The sequence below is a fragment of the Ixodes scapularis genome, unplaced genomic scaffold, assembly GCF_016920785.2.
Source record: "Ixodes scapularis isolate PalLabHiFi unplaced genomic scaffold, ASM1692078v2 PGA_scaffold0__279_contigs__length_252992795, whole genome shotgun sequence".
In the NCBI taxonomy this organism is placed as follows: Eukaryota; Metazoa; Arthropoda; class Arachnida; order Ixodida; family Ixodidae; genus Ixodes; species Ixodes scapularis.
In genome coordinates, this window is record NW_024609835.1 from 206,040,385 (window position 1) to 206,059,116 (window position 18,732).

Consider the following 18,732-nt stretch of genomic DNA (forward strand, 5'->3'; position numbering starts at 1 on the left):
GCACGTGCTACCAAATTAGATCAGCACCTCTCAAAATGGTGACCTTGCATCTGTAATATTCACTGCACTCCATACTAAAAAAAAAACATCACGCAGCTCATGTAAAGTTCGGTTTGCATCCAATCAACGTCTGGCCAATCGGCAAGTGAAGTAGACAAAGAGATGAAGAAAAGGTGAAGCAGGCATTAAAAAATAATTTGATACCCTTAAAACTAGGTCTTCATGATCTCTCCACTCAGAACCAAAGTAAATTTGCATCTTCCTGAACCTCCCAAATATTAAAGTGGCTATGCGGCTACTTCAAAGCAGTATCTAAGTGTGTTTTTTTACGGTGAAACCCAATAAGGAAGGCGTTTCCCTAAGAATCATTATTTCAAAAAACGACACTACCAACCGGCCATCTCGTCGACATGGGTCGAGTTTTATGTCCGTGGGGTTCTATGAAACAGTAAACACATCAAGTGGCTTTCTCCAAGGTAGTTTCTTAAGATACTCCTCCATTTGCTTGGCTCTCCGAGCGACATGATTGCTGACTGCTAACCTCGGTAGCGCGCCCCTGGGGATTGCATTTGTCTCTAGCAAAAAATACTTTCTCATAGCGTGACGACCAGTAGCTAAACCAGGTAAACTAAGGACTGAGGTAGTCCTTAAAGGCACCCCTGCAGCCGACGTGTCTAACGTTTATCTCATCGGGAGTATAGTCTTAAGCTCCTGGTTTTCTCTAACCTCCGTCGGTGCTAGCCTGAGAGCCTTGCGCAATTTAAATAGTAACAAATGGCACCCAAGATAGTCGGAAGCTGGAGGGGTGGCCACAAATCGTTTTAAAACTCAGTTCCATTAGCAGCCACGGTAGATCGCCTTCATTAGCATTAAGCGGCATGGGCCGGCTTCATTTGCATATCTCAATAATTATACGCGCCCCGATTTTTCTTTTTTGACGCCCGCGTTACATATTCCCTCCCACGAGGTCCCTTTTCCAGTTTTTAGTTTTGTGTGTCTTTACGAATTAAGCTTTTCTCTCTCGGCAACGAAGCCACCAGGGTTCCCCGATACAAGCAGCGAAAGTTCGCTTTCGGATGCTGCGTTCTGGGTGCGGTTCGTGATTATTCACGCTTGAATTTCTGTTGCTTCGTTTTAATTAAGATGTATGAATATTTGTTTGCTCTTTGAGAGGAGAGGCGAGATGCCGGCAGCACCGTGGGTAACTTCCGTAAGAGGATATGTGTCGTAAGTTGAATGTTGATGACTTATGCTTCTTTTCTGTTCGCTTTTTTTTTTTTTTTTTTCGCACTAATCACTTCGGGGGATTCCGCCATTCTGCGCAGCGATGGTAGGCCATTAGTCCGAACGGACGGTTTTTGTGCAGGATTTCATGGGGCCCAAGTAATTTTAGCGTTCTTAATGGCCGGCGAAAAACGGCCACTAAGTTTAATGTGACTGAACCCTGTAAGTGATCTGGTGGATGTGCTACTTAAAACGGGCGCCTAGCGGAAGTGGCTCCGCTACGCTCTGGGGTCTGTTCTTTCACATTTCGGATAGCGCACCCAGAACGTATGCAGCTAGGCTTGTGTTGATAACGACTTCTTGATTGCGCAACTTTCTATGGACGATGCACTTAACGTTTGAGGTTCGGCTCTTTATGGTAATGATGCCGCTTGTCCTTTTCTCTTTTTCTACTTTATAATGTTGCAGTCCATCTTATTACGTTTCTAGAAAAATATATATATATGTAAGTTGTTCGCAGAACAATAGGTGCAGTTCTTTCTTGAGACCCCGCTCTCGCAGATTTCGTAGCTTCGTTGAAAGATTTGGATCAATCCAAAATATGCTACGAGCTCTTAACGTTGTAACGCTAAAGGCCGGCTCAGATTAACATGAGCATAAATTTACAAACAAAAAGTGCCCTGCCTTTACTTTAAATTCACCAGCGAAATTTCAAAGTAGCTCTGTTCCTCTACTGTACTATCGTGGACACTGTTTGCTATAACACGGCAGCGGCGGCCATCCCGTACCCCCAGCGCCTCATAGCAGGCGCCGTCCGAAACCCCGCGCATGCGCCGTGTGGCGGACTCGCTCTTCCCGCCTGCGAGCACACCCTTGCTTTGTCGTCTGCTAGGCACGGAGCAGACGACGCCACAGCACTTGCTAATTTTCCCTGAACACGGTTCAGCAAACCACCGCGTAAGTGGTGTGCACGGTTGATTCCCTGACTCCGCTGGCTAAGGATAATCATCGCCACTAATTGTAATATCACGGTAGATTACTTTTTTTCTTTTTCTTTATGGGACAAACTTGCAGTTATACTCCGTTTCACTTTAGGTCTAAGCGCAGCGGATGCTACGACACGATAGGGCCAACCAAAAGCGACAAAAGCTCACTTTTTGCACCTTATTGTGTCCCCCGGTGATGCATTCCGTGACATTGCACCTTTGCCGCTATTTGATTGGCTATGTCGTTTTGTAGCGTTCGCTGCATTCGGACTTTAGGTGAAACGGAGTGTAAGTCTATTTCTGTATCACACCTGCTGCGCTCATACTGGTTTGCGAGCGCATATTGTGAAAGATGCATCGCGAGATCCTGTTCCTAAAAAAGCAAAAAAAAAAAAGCAAAAAAAAAAAAAAAAAACGTAGACAGGATTAATGCCTCAATGACTCTGCAATCTCCCCCAATCAAAATCGACGGTTTAAAATCAGTTTGAGACCAGTTCGCTAGGGCCAGGGTACCAGACGAGGAGCACTGTGGCATCGCCTGCTCTGCGCCTAGCAGACGACAAAGCGAGGGTGTGCTCGCAAACGGGAAGAGGGAGTCCGCCACACGACGCATGCGCGGAGTTTCGGACGGCGCCTGCTATGAGGCGCTGGGGGTACGGGACGGCCGCCGCTGCGGTGTTATAGCTAACAGTGTCCACAATAGTACCTTGGGGGCGGTGCAATGAAGCTGCATATATTGAGAGCTTTGTGCACTACTATAAAAGAAGTCGAAATAGGGCGCACTTATAAACAAAACGTATTTATGCGAATTGTTTTTGATATATTTTGGCTTTTTCGCAAGTCGTGGTTCGGTATCAAAATACTACGTCCAAAACAAGCAAAAACAACTCCTTTGTCTTTCACCTATTGTCAGGAGCTGGTTAGGAATGAGGCACATGCTGAGCCCACAGGCGTTACGTCACCCTTTAAGTACGTCCGCTCTCGCGAAAGTAGTGCATTTTCTTGGATTGCGACATCGCTAACATCGTTTAGCCATGAGAACGGAGGGAGCAAAGCTCGCGGCTTATCGAGCGGGATATTGTCATAATGTGGCAAAGGTTACTGCGGGCGGTACAGAGAAGATGATCAGAATATTTACTACCTTCTGTCATTAGAGAGGTGGAAGGGGGGGAGGGGACGATAGTTGTACACGGCCCTTACCCTTTATAAAAATAAATAAACTAAAAGTATACTTTTAGTAGGACTGTCTACTGAAACATTGGGAACACAATGAGTGTTCCAAATGTGTACTTGTAGAGAGTACTGAAATTGAACTTGTAAATACGAACTTGTAGATGTACTTGATGTGGAACTTCACTAAAAATATTCAAATTGGTTAATCACCAACTTCTCTAAATATAATCAAATTGGTTAATTACCTAACTGATTTCAATGCTTCTTTATAATTACTGCCGCAAAATATTACCTGTTTATCATGCACCATTTCTTACGCAACGTACATTACCGAAACAAGTTCAATGACTGCTTAAAACGTTTCTTATCAGTAATGAAGTACAAATCGCGAAGCCGAGTTAAATAAACATATTTCATTTAATCCCGCCACATCGGGCGGGTTTTACGATAAAAAAAACTGATTAAAGAAGGTTCATACTATATCGGCCAGGGTTCGAGTGATTTTAAATCTAATTTCTCGGCGACGTTTTTCTTTTGAAATGTCGATATTCAGTATCGGCATTAGACAACACGTGGCACCGCGTAAAGCAGAAGGCGAGGGAGAAAAGAAAGAGAGTTTATAAAATAACAATATCCGAGCAAACAAGTACGGTACAGTTTAGGGCACGCATATAACTGGGTTTCACTCCACCGTTATAAAAATGTTAATCCCCCAAGATATTGAAGAAGAGAGGCATAAACATTTTGAAGCGGTTAATGTCGTTTCCGATCGGCGAAGGCGCTGTTATAATCCGACGTCTGCCGAGCGTATGCGAGGGCTGGCTGAAGTTGGCTGTATCACGCCGGTTACGCTGCATCCGCCAAAAAACGCTCACGTCTACACTTCAACCTGCTTCACGTTCTCTGACGGCGCGCGGCCGCTGCAGCCCGCGAAACAGCTCTGATTTTACGATACTCCGCTAGGGTGCGGGATATATACGGAGCGTGCGGTCTGATTGGAGGCTGAAGCGTCAGCTCTCTACCTCTCGCCTCTGAGTTGTTGTCTACAAAGTCATAAACGAGGAAGGGGCAACACCTCTTCGATCAGAAGTCCTTGGGTTTAGTTCACACAATTGCGTGAGTCCGACGGAGTGCGACCGCAACGGCTTGCGACGCATGGGTTGCTATGGCAACAGCTGCGTCGGCTCCGACACAACGGGGTAAAAAACAGTTTGACTGGAGCCGACGCAGGTGTTGCCATAGCAACCCGTACGTCGCAAGTCTTTGCAGTTGCAGCTGGTCGAACTCGACGTAAGTGTGTGAATCGCCCTTAAGTGCTTTGCTGCACCACTCAAGGAGACCACCGTAGGCCACAGATTGGACACGACAACGGCCGCAGCGTTCGACCAGGTGTGCTGTCCAATCAATGGGAACACGACTCCTTTCCGAACGCTGGCGCCGTAGTCGTGTCCAATGGACTTCTTTGGTGAAGCGGGAAAGTTCAACACTTAGGCTTTCTTATCGATGAGGTGTTGGAAAGGGGAGCAGCGTTAATGTCGCCTCTCACCTTTACCGAACTAACGGTGCTAACAGTTCTTACCGCCGATTCTGAAAAGAAAGGAAGCCATAACGGAAACCGCGCGGATTCTTGTTGAGAGAGGAGTCTCCAGACCTGCGTAAGAAATTGGGGTACTTTTTGGTCAGGTTGATGAGCTTAGATTCGTGATGTTTACTAAGTACATCTTATTGCTGTATAAACTAAAATCTTCTCTGTTCAAGGAATCGTGAAATGCTCCTCCGCAGCCGCTCCGGAGTCAACGTTAAAAGAAGTCTCGTTTGGATGAGCCAGGCGTACATATGTATACAGCCGTTGCCCCGCTAGGCTGGTAGGCCGTTAACGCGGCTCCGCAAGTGGCCGCTACTGGTATAGGATCGAAACGCCCAAGCAGGGGGCGCTTCGATAATGCGACGCTAGCGCCACTGCACCGAAACATGTTAGAATGGATGCTTGGGCGAGTTGGATATTCATATTGTAGGAGAAGCGCAAAAGTAAATTCACTCACACTAAAAATACACGCACACCAGAAAAGCGGTCACTCACGTCGCGCTGACTTACAACTCAGTTTGTATTTTCGTCCTTCTTTTTTCTTTTACCCGTATTAAAATTATATATCACTTCGCTCTCTTCTGGAAAAAACGAATAGCATTATCTATCACACATTACCTTGGAGAGTAAAGATATAAGAATTATTTTTCAGTAAGCGTTATGCATGAACTACTAACACAAATGTCACTCGTTTTCATGACGTTAGCTTCCTCTATTATCTTACGTGTTAATTCATCATGGTTCTTTTCAATTACAGTGCTATTTCTGAAGTCCGCAGTGCACCCACAGTCACGGCAGTCGATGCCCAAAAGTCCTGAGTTTGCAGTTCGGGTGTTGTTGTTATGTTCCCTTAATCTGTCATTTATACATCTTCCAGTTTGTCCTATGTACTGTTTTCCGCATGAAAGGGGAAAGGAATAAATCAATCCTTATGAGCAAGGTGGAACATGGCCGTGCTGCGTCGGACTCATCGCATCGCATCGCAATGGAGTTTTAGAAATAAATACAAAGTGTGAAAAACTTCTTTGGCGTAGTAAATCGAGAGAAGATAAAGAAACTTCAATTACACATATTCTCCGTCGAGGAAGTGATTGATTGCCCCACCAACAAGCCGGGTTCGCCCTTTAAGTACTGCCGCATGTCGTCTACGATATCATTTTAGAGGTGAGTGATGCTTGTTCAAATTTTTCCGTTGAAATAACTTCGTCACGTTTCTTACCAATGTCAATGAACCATTTTTCGCATAAGCCCTGTTAACGACGTCGGAATACGGCCAAGTTCTTTTTCAGTCGCTGAACCTCCAACAAATCATGGTGGTGCTGCGGGGAATTATACACTCGCGCGAGAGGCTACGAGGGAGATAGCTTTTCGGACTCGAGGTCCTTCACGACAAAGAAATATTAACCTGTCGTCGATAGTGCTGGCAAAGGCTGATATTTCTGGGGGAAGGATAAGAATCTTGCGTACAGGTGTGGCCTGTACCTGCAACCGGCTGGCCTTGAGCCGCGGGCCAGGTCACGTTGGTGGGCACGGCTGCACTGCCACGATGAGGTCATCTGACCTGCCGCTACACTTTATTATACAGCTGCTGCTGTTGCTGACGCTGCCTGCTGAATTGTTGGAACCACCGTGCTCGCCGTACGTAATCAGAGCGAGCAAGGAAACACCGAGCTTTGGCTACTATCGCGGATCAGCGTTTGATCCGCGGTACCAACATGGCCTAAGCGCCAACTATACAGTGCACCTTGTGCACTCTCACCTACAGTACTGTTCATTGGTTTGGGGAACGACATCAAAAAGGGTCATTCCATGCCAAAGGAGACGGCGATTTTCGTCATATTTTCGATATGCTTGAAAAAAATAATAGGAATAAAGACACATCTGAAAGTAAGGATGGCTAAGTTTGAGGGCTGAATTATGTTTATTTTTGCTGACGTTATGCTCTAAAGCGCGGGGAATCGGAGAAAACCTCCTGTACTTGAAAAACTTGCTAAAAAAATCCATTTTTACCACATAATTTTGCGTTTGCATGCAATCGAGCACTAATATATTCTATCTTACCTTGAAAGGAAAACACCCTACGCCGCCATTTTGGGTCCAGACAGGCACTCCAAACCAAATCAAATTTATGATTTCTTACAATTTTTTTGTCAAATTGAAATTGGAATTTTACTAAGAAACTTTTTTTTACTTATTCTTATGAACCTCATACTCGACTAGGTTGCATTACAATTGTAAAACAATGTTCGGACAGCTTTTAATTAAATGGTCGATATGTCACTTTCCTCAAGAACTGCCCGATAGAGGGTAAAGAAAGCCATATGGGCAACGGTGCTCGCATTTTCTGAAATAGCCAAAAGTTTAACCGAACCCATCTTTTCAAAATATCAAAAAATTAAAAAAGTACTTTTTGTTATTTTGGAGAAACTATTTCTTTAAATATGATGCAGAACGGCATCACCTCCATGCGTCCACCTCGTCGGCAACGCACGCCGTCGTCTGCTACGGTCGAGTGAAACACTGCATGGGGTACTTAATTTCGTTAATTATATTTGTATAGCTAAAGCTGAGGATCTTGACATTATGACATGTATTTATAGTGACTAGAGAGTGCATATATTTTTTTGTGCTCTAAACTATATGTCCGGTTGCGCTTGCAAGTTCAATATCGACAACTCAAAATATTGTTTGGGATACTTTTTATCAAAGCCGAAGCAAAGCACATTTGCAGCTCACCGGCATTTTGTTTCTTCTTACATAAATAAATATAAAATATAGTCCAGAAATACTATATTACATTTAGAATATCAGTGTTTCCTTAGCTTCCAGTTCATGTCATAGGCTAGAACACTGCGCACGTCTGGAACGCCACCGGTGTGATCCGTCTGCTGCGATGTCTTTAAATTCGCGTGCAAAACTCTTCCGGCACGAAGAATGTGGGTGTTATTTTAGCTACCAAGTAATAATATTCTTTTGGCACGCTAATTTGAAGGCGTTGATTCCACTTTGCATCTGCTCAGGTGATGTGAGACAAAGCCGTTGTCTGCTAACCGAGTTTGTGAATGCAGACGGTTCGTCAGAATTATACCTTCACTGTTTGGCATACTGCGTTTGCTTGTAAAAAATAAAATAATGGATGCGGGAGATCGTCAACGATGCTGAGCGATAACTGTGATTTGGCTTCGTCTTCAACGGAAAGGTATTGTGGTGCAAATACATAGTGCAACTGAAAAACAGAGGGTGAAACATTGGAAGAAGCAGAACATTAAAAGTGGATATTCAGGCCAACGGCCATTCGAAGGTTATGACACAACAGAGGCATGTTACGTGTTTACCCCTGGTAAAATATATGTCCCCCCTATATAAAAAAGTTCCGTGATGTGCTCCTATCGAAAACCCCTAAATATGAGTAGTTGCTTGCCCTCTCTGGTATGTTGAGGTCTTATCTGAGTGACATCTATATATAGTATTTCTGGACTATATATTACATTCATGTACATAAGGAAAAGAAATGTCGGTGAGCTACGATTTTGGTTTGGTTTGGCTTTGATAAAAAGTATCCCAAACAATATTTTGAGTTGTCGCTATTCAACTTGCAAGTTCACCCACAATATTGTTTAGAGAAAAACAAATGCACTGTCTAGTTACTATAAATAGACATGTCATAATGTCAAGATTCTTAGCATTAGCTATACAAATATAATTAACGAAATTAAGTTCCCCGTGTAGTGTTTCACTCGACCGTACCAGACGATGGCGTGCGTCGCCGACGAGGTGGACACCTGGAGGCAATGTTGTGCTGCCTAATATTTAAAAAATAATTTCTCCAAAATAACGAAACGTACTTTTCCAATTTCTTTTATATGTTGAACGGAGGGGTTGGTTAACCTTTCGGCTATTTCAGAAAATGGAAGCGCCGTGGCCCACATGGTTTTTTCTTACCCTCTATATGGCAGTTTTGGAAAAATGTGACGTATTCACCATTTAATTAAAAATGGTCCGAATATTTTTTTTTATAATTGTAATGCAACCTAGTCTAGCATATAAGGTTTAGAAAAATAAGTGAAAAAAGTTTCTTGGTGAAAATTTAATTTTAAGTTGACTAAAAAAATCAAGACATCTTAAAAATGTGCTTAAGTTTGGAGTGCCTGTCTGGACCCAAAATGGCGGCGTAAGGTGTTTTACTTTCACGCTAAGATAGAATATATTAGTGTTCGATTTAATGCAAACTTAAAATTATGTGGTAAGAATAGCTTTTTTTCAGCAATTTTTCGAAATACAGAAGGTTTTCTCCGATTCCCCACACTTTGGAGCATGACGTCAGCAAAAATAAACCTAGTTCAGCCCTCCAAACTTAGCCATCCTTGCGTTCAAACGTGTCTTTATTAACATTATTTTTTCCAATCATATCTAAAATATGACGAAAATCGCCGTCTCCTTTGGCATGGAATGGCCCAAAAGCAACCTTGAAAAACTATTAGTACTCTAAAAAGAAGCGATTCGGTCCATTGCATGCTTGTGCTATGGTGATCACACGTTCATTTATTTTAAGACGTATAATTTATTCACTATCCAACAGCTTATATTTTTCAACTTCGCGAAAGTAATCTTCAATTCTCTTAAAAGCGACACGGAGTCCTTTGTTACTCAATTTCCGTTAGGAGACACCCAATACAACTTGAGACGTGTGGCATATGATAGAGGCCAAATACGTACTAATTATGGAAAACAAACATTGAAGCATCAATTAACACAACGTTTAAATATGCATCCACAAATTCTTGATATAGCAACTAAATCAAGATCTGCAAATACATTAAAAAAGAATAAAGGATTATATTTTCAAGCATGTATAAAGTCTTGTGAAAAAATTGTGCCAGACATTTCATTGCGTTAGAAATGTACATATTTCTTGTTATCTTTGTTATGTTCTTGTGTTTTATTTGTATATATGCTGTGTGTTCGTTGTAAAAGCTGCGCCACTCTGAAAGCTGTGTGGGGTACGGGACCTGAGTCAGGTGTTTTAATACACCTTTTGTCCCTGCCACCGCGAAACAAAATGGCAAATAAATACAAATGACGCGGGCTTCGGCGAAGAGGACACGGTCTGGGCGAATTTTCCATCCCTCAAGCTGCGTGGCAACGAAGCGCCACGAACGTCAACATCAACTGAGCTTTGACCTACAAAATACTCGACACCGCTCCATTGGGCTTCTGGGCACGGCTGCACTGCCACAATGAGGTCATCTAACCTGCCGCTCCACTTTGTTAAACAGGTTGGTACGGTTGACTGTTACTCTGTAAAAAAAATTATGATTTTATTTTGGTAGTGATGCCGTGCCTGGGGAGCAGCTTTGAAGTGTTCTCTAGACCTGTTAATGCTTTGCGGTGATATCGATGAAAACCCTAGCCCAACTAATGCGGAATGGATTGTGTTAGTAACCACCCTTCAAACTACTGTTCAACAGTTTGAGACAAGGTATAACGTACTGAGACAGAACGTAAGCGAACTTTGCGAGGAGCGTACAAATGCCAAAAAAGAATTATCAGAATTGACAGGACGTGTCCGCACGCTAGAAAAAGAACTCGCTGTTTCTAGGGCCGATCCGCTAGTGACGCAAAACAACGATTATAAGCTGGAAGCTGCGGACACCGAGCTCTCTGTTCTAGAGAAGCGTTGTAATGATCTAGAAAGCCGCTCAAGCAGATCAAACCTCGCATTCTTAGGACTGAAAGATAAAGAAACGTGGGCGGAATCAGGATTCCTTATCGTAAAATTTTGCGCCGACAAAATGAAAATAAAACTAGATCCCCAAACCATTGATAGGGTGCATCAAATCGGCGCGTACAATGAAAATAAGAGAAGACCGATCGTAGTGAAATTTTGCTTTTTCAAGCATAAAGACTCAGTACTGGCTTCCGTTTAGGGGAGGTTGACAAAAAGAAAGCTAGTTGAATTCGTAAAAACCCAAAACTGACGATTCAAGCTGAGAATGGACCGACTATATATTGATTACAGAAGCTTTATGTTTGACCTTGAGAGTAAAAATATTTGTGAGGTCGCCAAATAACAGCAAAAACAATAAAAAAAAAACACGGAAGTTTGCTTAGCATCAAGCATATTATTGGGTTGTGTGAATGTTTATACAGCCTAGAACTTGGTCTGCCTCAATGGGCGAGGAGTCTCCCAGCTGTAGATGACCAATTTAGCCAGTACAACCGCTAGCCTGGGGTCTTAAACGTGCATCACGCAGTAGTGATACACGACCACACGCCGGTACGGTTCTCATCCCGATCGAAACGGGCAGGGGTGGGGATTGAACCCAGGATCCCTGGGTTCTGCAGCGCGAGCTTTCGCTCCACGTGCTCCGAGCCAATGTGCGCTAGCCCAATCGGCCAGCGATCCTTGTTTTTTCTTTATTGCATGGTAGTTACAGCAACATTCATGCCATTCTAACAGCGCTGTACAGCTCTTTTGCACAGCGTATTAAAAATCACGCATTTCGAGGAGTGATTCCATTATACTAGTCAACTCCGGTTCAGGTTCACAGTTCAAATACACACTCTGTACTTGTTTTACAAGGTTGATGAAATATATCCGCACTTCTTTTGTGTCGAGGTCAGCATGTCGAACAGCCATACGTGATCTCCAAATCCCCAAGTATATTATCATTCTTGCAATATGGCACCATACAGATTGTCTCTGCAAATCACGCTGCGCACTTTGCTTTTCCGCTTCAAATGGAAGATAAAAAAAAATAAAAATAACACTGCTAACGGGCACTTGGACGTTGGAACAGTAATGGTTATAAATTGCCGTAGTATTAAAAATAAGGTGAATGAATTCATGGGCTTACTTCAGACAGTTAAACCTGTGATTGTCCTAGCTACAGAGTCTTGGTTGGATGCCACTGGTGGTTTGAGTGAAATGTTTCCAGATAATTATATAGTACACAGAAAAGATTAAACCTACATGGTGGAGGTGTTTTTATTCTTGTGGATAAGAATATTCCTACCACGCCGATACTCATTCCGGAAGTTAACATAGAAACAGTGTAGCTCCAAATGCCTGTTAATGGGAAACATATTTCAGTAGGTGCTTTTTATCGCCCCCAAACGAGGGCAGCGAAGTTTTAGAAAAACTAACAGATATAATCCTTGAGACCTCTCAGAAATATGTTCCTCTGGGTGGAGACTTTAATCTCCCCGATTTGGTGTGGGAGAATGGCAAGTCCCATGGCTTGGGAAGCTCACTTCATACTAAATTTAATGCCATACTAGAAATGTTGGATCTAACACAATGTGTCACAAAGGGAACACGTCTATTAAATATTTTAGATTTTCTACTTTGCAATTCGCCGGGTGCGATTGACAACGTTTTCGCAATACCTGGTATTCCGGTATTCAGTGTCTTCAGTTAAATGAAGTTGTTCACGATGCGATCACTGAAATAAGAGTATCACGAACAGTTCCCTTAATTCTGCAAGGTCTGACTCTTGATCGCACGAATCCTCAAACTTCTGTTCCAAAAGTTTTCCCCCACTCTGGCTTTCGGCGGTTCCCGCCAGGCGCCACACGACAGAATGCACCGCGCGATCCGCAAGCTGGGTCCGCGTGCACTCGAAACCGCTCAAGGCCTCTCTGCTTGCCTCTAATTATGATTAATGGTTCTGGCGGTGCCTGGCTAAAAGAAGGAAACGTGTTGTATGGGTGTCACTCCGTCGCGTTCAAACACGTTTTTCGGCGCCGCTCACAGCTCTACCGAGTCACTTTAACCGGCGTGCTCACCGACGACTCGGGCGTCGAGGCGCCTCCCACTCCACTGATTAGGATAAATAATAGGACCGAAATCAGTGGGGACGCTTCTCACGATCCGAATGTGGGTCCTTGAGTCCTTTTTCTTTTAATTTGGAGTCGGGCCTTTGTTTTGAGAGAAAAATTACGCCACCCGGCAGCAATAATGGGGGAAATATGGGGAGAAAAGATCCAGCGGAGGCGACGGAGATGGCCTTTCTTTGTAGAAGGAGCGCGCAAGCGGCTAACGAGGCGCAATTAAAAACCAGTGCGGTCGCGATGGTACTGTCTGGCACGAAGTTGGCTTCGAGGAATGTTTTCCCAGCGGCATTTTCATCTTGACATAAAGTTGACGTAAAGTTGTTTGCTTCGACCCAACTTCGAAGAGATAACAGAAGCTAAAAAGAAAGGTGGGGAAGGGGGGGGGGGGGGGGGGGCGGTTGGAGGTGGCATGCATAAGGCCTTAAGGTCATCGGACGACAATAGGGTAACCGTAACCTTCTTTTTCTGCATGGTTCGTGCGCTTTTTATTCTAATAGATTTTTTGGGATTCTCGAAGTAGTAAATGGGTTGAATATGTCCATTACTTTTACTCGAGTTGAGCATTAGGTCAATTCAATGTCTTATTCATATCATTCTCGTACAAAATTTTTTTTTTGTTTTTTTTTCAGGTTTTTAACTTTCCTGGTTTAAGAGGAAGCGCCTGAAACAAGAAGTCGCATTCGAAGTGCATACTATACATTGTGGCAGAACCTCGATCCTCTAGCTTCCGCTTATCGATCCTGTCCCATGCAGACTACTCGAGGCTTACTCGTATTCATCCTTCTTTTCCTACTTCAGCATTTAGCGCTTTACACTCCTCTCACCCCAAAGAGTTATTCGTTTCGAACAGCAAGGGTGATGTATGGCTTCAGCTGACTGGCATGAGTGCGAAACACTGGTTTAGCTTTCGTCGAGCAAGTACCGACTGTTCATCCGAAGGGTTGTTGACAGGTCCAAGATGTTTATTGATCTAGAAGGGTCCACAGCACCGCGTGAGAAGCTTCATCGACATGTGTGTCCGAGCAATGTGCCTTCGAACTAGTACCAGGTAGCCTAGGTTGAAATAACGGTGCGGTGACGGTGGTATCAAATGTGCAGAAAATTTCGACTGCGTGAAAAACAATTTGAGGCGGGCATGTGTTTAGGCCTTTCTTACTTGTCGGGCGAAACCGTCGGCATACTCTTGGCCCAAATTGGTGCAGATTGCGTCCATCGTAGATTTTTGCGGAAGGGTAGCAAATCTGCCATACTCTAGTTTAAACCGCGCCTGGCAGGTTGCTTCTTGGCGGAAAATGTTATGTGCCAACGCAGCTGTACTGACATATTCATTACAGCTTCTGTGGGATGTATTCATATAGGCCTAAAATATATCGCTGGGTGCGATTCGTTCGTTCCACGAGTCGCTTTGTCTGGAAGTGATATTGTCACGAAGGACCATTGATGAGGTGACGAAAATGAAAACAAACTAAACGTTTAATGGTGCGAACTTGTGCTAAAAATAAAAAGTAAACAGAACGTAACAATAGAACGTCGCGGGCGTTGATGGCGGCGTAACCGCCGGATCGAACGTTGGGGCGAGACTGACTGCGGCCCTTTGCTGCGGGGAGCACCGTCTGTAGTCGTGCGGGTCTCTGGAACATTTGGCCTACATCGTTTGGCGCGTAGAACATTCGTAACTCCATCGGACAAGAAAGTTCGTGAATTTGGGAGAACGCTAAGTAAAAAGAATAAACAAAAGAACATTCCGCTGCCTGGAAACAATCCCGGATCTTCCGCGCGACAGCCATGCACGGTAACCATTCGTCCACTTACGCGCTCGCTCAGCGACGCGCGTGGCGATATATGGATGCTATTGCGTGTTTAATTTTACAGCCCTGCAGGGCTTGTTTGAAGAGTCTGCAAATTAACGGCGTTCCTTGATCAGAAATTGTAAAGACCCGTTAACACAGTTGCGTTCGGAGCGACCGCTACACTTACGAACGAGTGCAACCGGTTGGAAGGACGAGTTGCCATGACAACGGAGCGCCAAACCAACGAGGTGGAGTTGGCTTAGAGTGATAAACCGGAAGTTCGGAAGTGCCCCCCCCCCGCCCCCCCCGGCTTGCCGCCATGTTTTACGCAAGTCTTCCTACTCGTCACGTGACCTTTCAAGAGCCGTGACGTCACAGGTAAGATGGCAGCGCCCAGAGCTGGCGGATGCGAATTTGTTTGGTGCTCGCCAGCCGTGATGTGCAGCGGCTTTCCGACGACTTCGTGCTTTTTCGTGCTCGCTGACGCAGGTATAATGTGAAAATATGAAGGAATGAGACTTTATACCCTTTTTGCGCAAAATCGCTCTGGATCATCTGGATATTAACACCTGTGAGACAGCATCAGCCGTATCGCCGTACCGGTGCTCGGATTCGGGATAAACTTTTCCCATTCTCTTAGCTTTGTTTGAACGTTGAAATGTCTGAAAATCAACGCGAAATGTATGCGTCGGATGTAGGGCCTAGGGGAAGTTGTTTCAGCCCTAGGTAACTGCAGAATCACAGCAACTTTTAGCGAGGAAGCTCCTGCGACCGCTACGTTTTGCACTTATCAACACTTTTACGATATAACTTCAGGCATAAAATATTCACATTTTTCTAGCTTCGCTTGAACGTTGGATTGTCTGAGAATCGAAGCGAAAGGTATACGTCGCTTTAGGGCCTAGGGGAAGTTGTTTCAGCCCTGCGTCACCGAAGAACCATAGCAACTGTTAGCGAGAAAACTCCTGCGATCTTTAAGCTTTTGTGCTAATCGACGATTCTACATTCGATCGCTTTTTTTTTTCCTTTTTTCTTGAGTGCAAAGTGCACACTTATTCCCAGCTACTAGGATGACGTTTTATTGAGTGTGGGGATGAATAAATCGTTGCAGGCACCTGCTCCAAAGCTTTTCGACTTGCTATAAGAACAACTGTTTTGGTGTATGCATACGTTAACTGCACCTTTATCGCTTTTGTAAAATTTATTGCAGCAATACTTTTTTTCATCAAGAGTGTATTGCATTAGTCGGTCAATTATTTACTTGCTTTAAATATCTAGATAAGATAATTCACATTTGTGTTCATCCCTTGCCTAAAGACCAGTCTTGTTAAAAAATGTTGACCATTCCTTTCGGTCTCTTCAATAGACTTTTTGAAAAGTGTGGACTGCCTATACTTTGTATCATTGTAAATTGAAGGGGGCAACCGCCACAGCCCCCTAGAGCCAATCAGAGAGACGTAGCGAAGGTGTGTGACCAATCTGTGCAGACGAGCACTCTGAATGGCATGTTGTCATGTGCCTCTCTCCAACGTGCAAATTGGCTCAACGAGACTGTAGCCTTTGACATTTGCCAAATTGTGATGAAACGAATTACAGTAGCTACTACTCTAATTACCCCAGGTTTTCATACTTTGGGCATTTGTTCGACTAGAGTGTTATGTCCGCCATCACTGTGAACTCGGCTCAGCGCCTATTAGACTGGAATGCTGCATTAGCATTTGACGTAAACTGGGGCCCATTCGTGTGCTTTACGCAGAAACAAAATGGTGACACTTGTGTTGCTTGATGGGGTTCTGTAAAGGGTCTAGTTTGTCATACGTATAGGAAGTGTCCTGCTATACAACCAATGCATCCATACTATTTAACTAGATGCTCAGGGGTGTGTATGTTTTTGCACCCAACAAGTTGCAGCAATAATTATTTTTTACTAGTGTATTATTTATTTTCTGTACCTAGGCCTGGTTTGTGCTCATTAATGTCCGTGTGCTTTGATGTTACCACGTGTGTAGCTTTAAGTATCCTCTCTGCAATGCCTACAGTGGCCCTTGGAAGGAAGAAATTAATAAACAACATTTTCACATCACTGGAGTTGGTTTTCGGACGCGCCACATGTTCAGGAGAAGTGGAACGAGTGCAGCTTAAATCAACCAGTCTGCCAGTCTGGTATGTCCCATTAATTAATATTGAGGGTCAGAGATGCGGGTGTCCTCAAAAGGTCCAGTACGTGACCTTAACTGAACATAATTTTTTGTGTAGAAACTGAAGGTGCAAAGGCGAGCGGAAATATGTTTATATGTTTATATTTAGAAACATATGGAAATATGTTTCTGCTGGGCTTGGAATAGTTATTGGCTCACGGCTTGCCAAGGGTTTAAAGGGGCACTGACACCCCAAAGGTCGTATTATTTTTTATTGTCTAAAACAATGCAAGTTATAGTCATAGACACGCAAACAAAACCGCATGGCGAAAAAAAATTTTCACGCGCGCGCGCCTTTTTATTTTTGGTGTTAATATTTCCCGCGCTCACCTTCTTGCTTCTTTTGATCGGTGACGTCAAAAATCAGGAAATTTAGAAGCTTTGTAGGTGACATTTTTAAAACATTTAATGAGGGCGATCGTAAAACATGTTTTTTAACGCAATTGCGAACGCACTAGGGCCCTTCTTTTTTGAAATACCAAAAACCACATTTCGGTGTGATGTCGCCTCCTGGATTTGTATCCTCCCTCGAAAAACTTGCCGGCGCTCGAGCAGAGGATGATCGGCGAGTCAGGGAACAAACCGGTTTTTTTCCCGCGCCGGCTTCTATCCTGCCTGCTCACCTCCTCTTCGCTTCGGGTTGCTGTGGCAACGGCGGAGGTCCCAAAGAAAATCGAGTCGCAGGAGACCGCAAAATTTAACTGGCTGCACTGGCGCGGATCACGCGGGAACTTCAAATTCGAAATTGGGAAATTTTTTTTTTTTTAATTCAGAAATATTGAATTTCCGATTTTCGAATTTTGAGGCAAGGCCAAGATTCCGGGACATTCGGGCTAGTTTCAGAACTTCCCACCACGCGGCGCTCAAAGACCGACCTGCAGAATATTTTTCAACCAGAAAAAAAGTTAAATAAAAACAGAAAGAATAAACATAGGGACGGACAGAACAACACTTCTTCCTTACAAAAAAAAAAAAAGTTCCCCTCGCTACACTTCCCATTTCCTCCTCTCTTAGTGTTGACTTGACGGCGGGGGGACTCCTTTTGTTGCTGCATCTCGGGGCCAGATAAGCCAAGATCAGCGCATAATGGGCGATTTGCGGCGGGAGGCACAGCGACCCCTTTTTTCCGGCGATACCAGGGAAGCGCCCCGAAACCAAACTCTTATTTCCGCAGCATTTCAGAGCCTAGCTTCCTGGTTTTATCTCTGAATTTTTGTTTTGTTTTGCTATAGGCTCCTACGAGATTTTGACTGCTTCTGCCGTCCCTGTACAGTGACCCAAGGCCTTGTGAGGATGGGGATCCCGTGAGGATGGCCATAAGACAAGAGCCATCGTCCAGGAACCCTAGAGTTCGAAGGAACTACCGGATTTTCCGGACTCCGCACCCGGTGCATAGTCCGCAGGGAAATATTTTGCGTCAAAAATAAAAGTATTTGCTTAGATAGTCCGCACCCGGTACACAATCGGCACCCAGTGCGAAGCCTGCACTTAGCACCTAGTCCGAACGTAAAAAAGTATCATACTCAGCAGACCTTGACAAACGCCTACTGTATTAGCTCACAATGAAGCTTTATCATACGTAAATCAGCATCAGTATAGTCCGTTACTCATAAAATCTTTCACGATTGTCACAGTAAAGTATCTAGAGAAAATAAATCATTGTATTGTCCGCACCTGTAGATAGTCCGCATCGCGTGAATTTTCAACTTTTAAACTTGTATAGTCCGCGGACAATAGTCCGGAAAATACGGTACTGCAGAGTGTATTGTGACCCTGGCTACTTGAAGAGGAAGGGGCGAGCCTTACAAAAAATGTTTACGTTACGGGAACTCATGCCAGCGTGCGTACTTGAGCATGTCCGGTGCTTTTACCCCAACACGCGTTGGAATAAACAGTGCTGGGGGCTGTCAAACTGTTGTTTTTGTTCTGAAATTTGACGG

At 44.1% G+C, this 18,732-nt stretch overlaps 1 pseudogene; it reads left to right on the forward strand.

The window, feature by feature from the left end:
* Positions 1-10,895, forward strand: part of LOC121837989 — an 89,059-nt pseudogene extending 78,164 nt beyond the window's left edge.
* Positions 10,896-18,732: the final 7,837 nt, after the last annotated feature.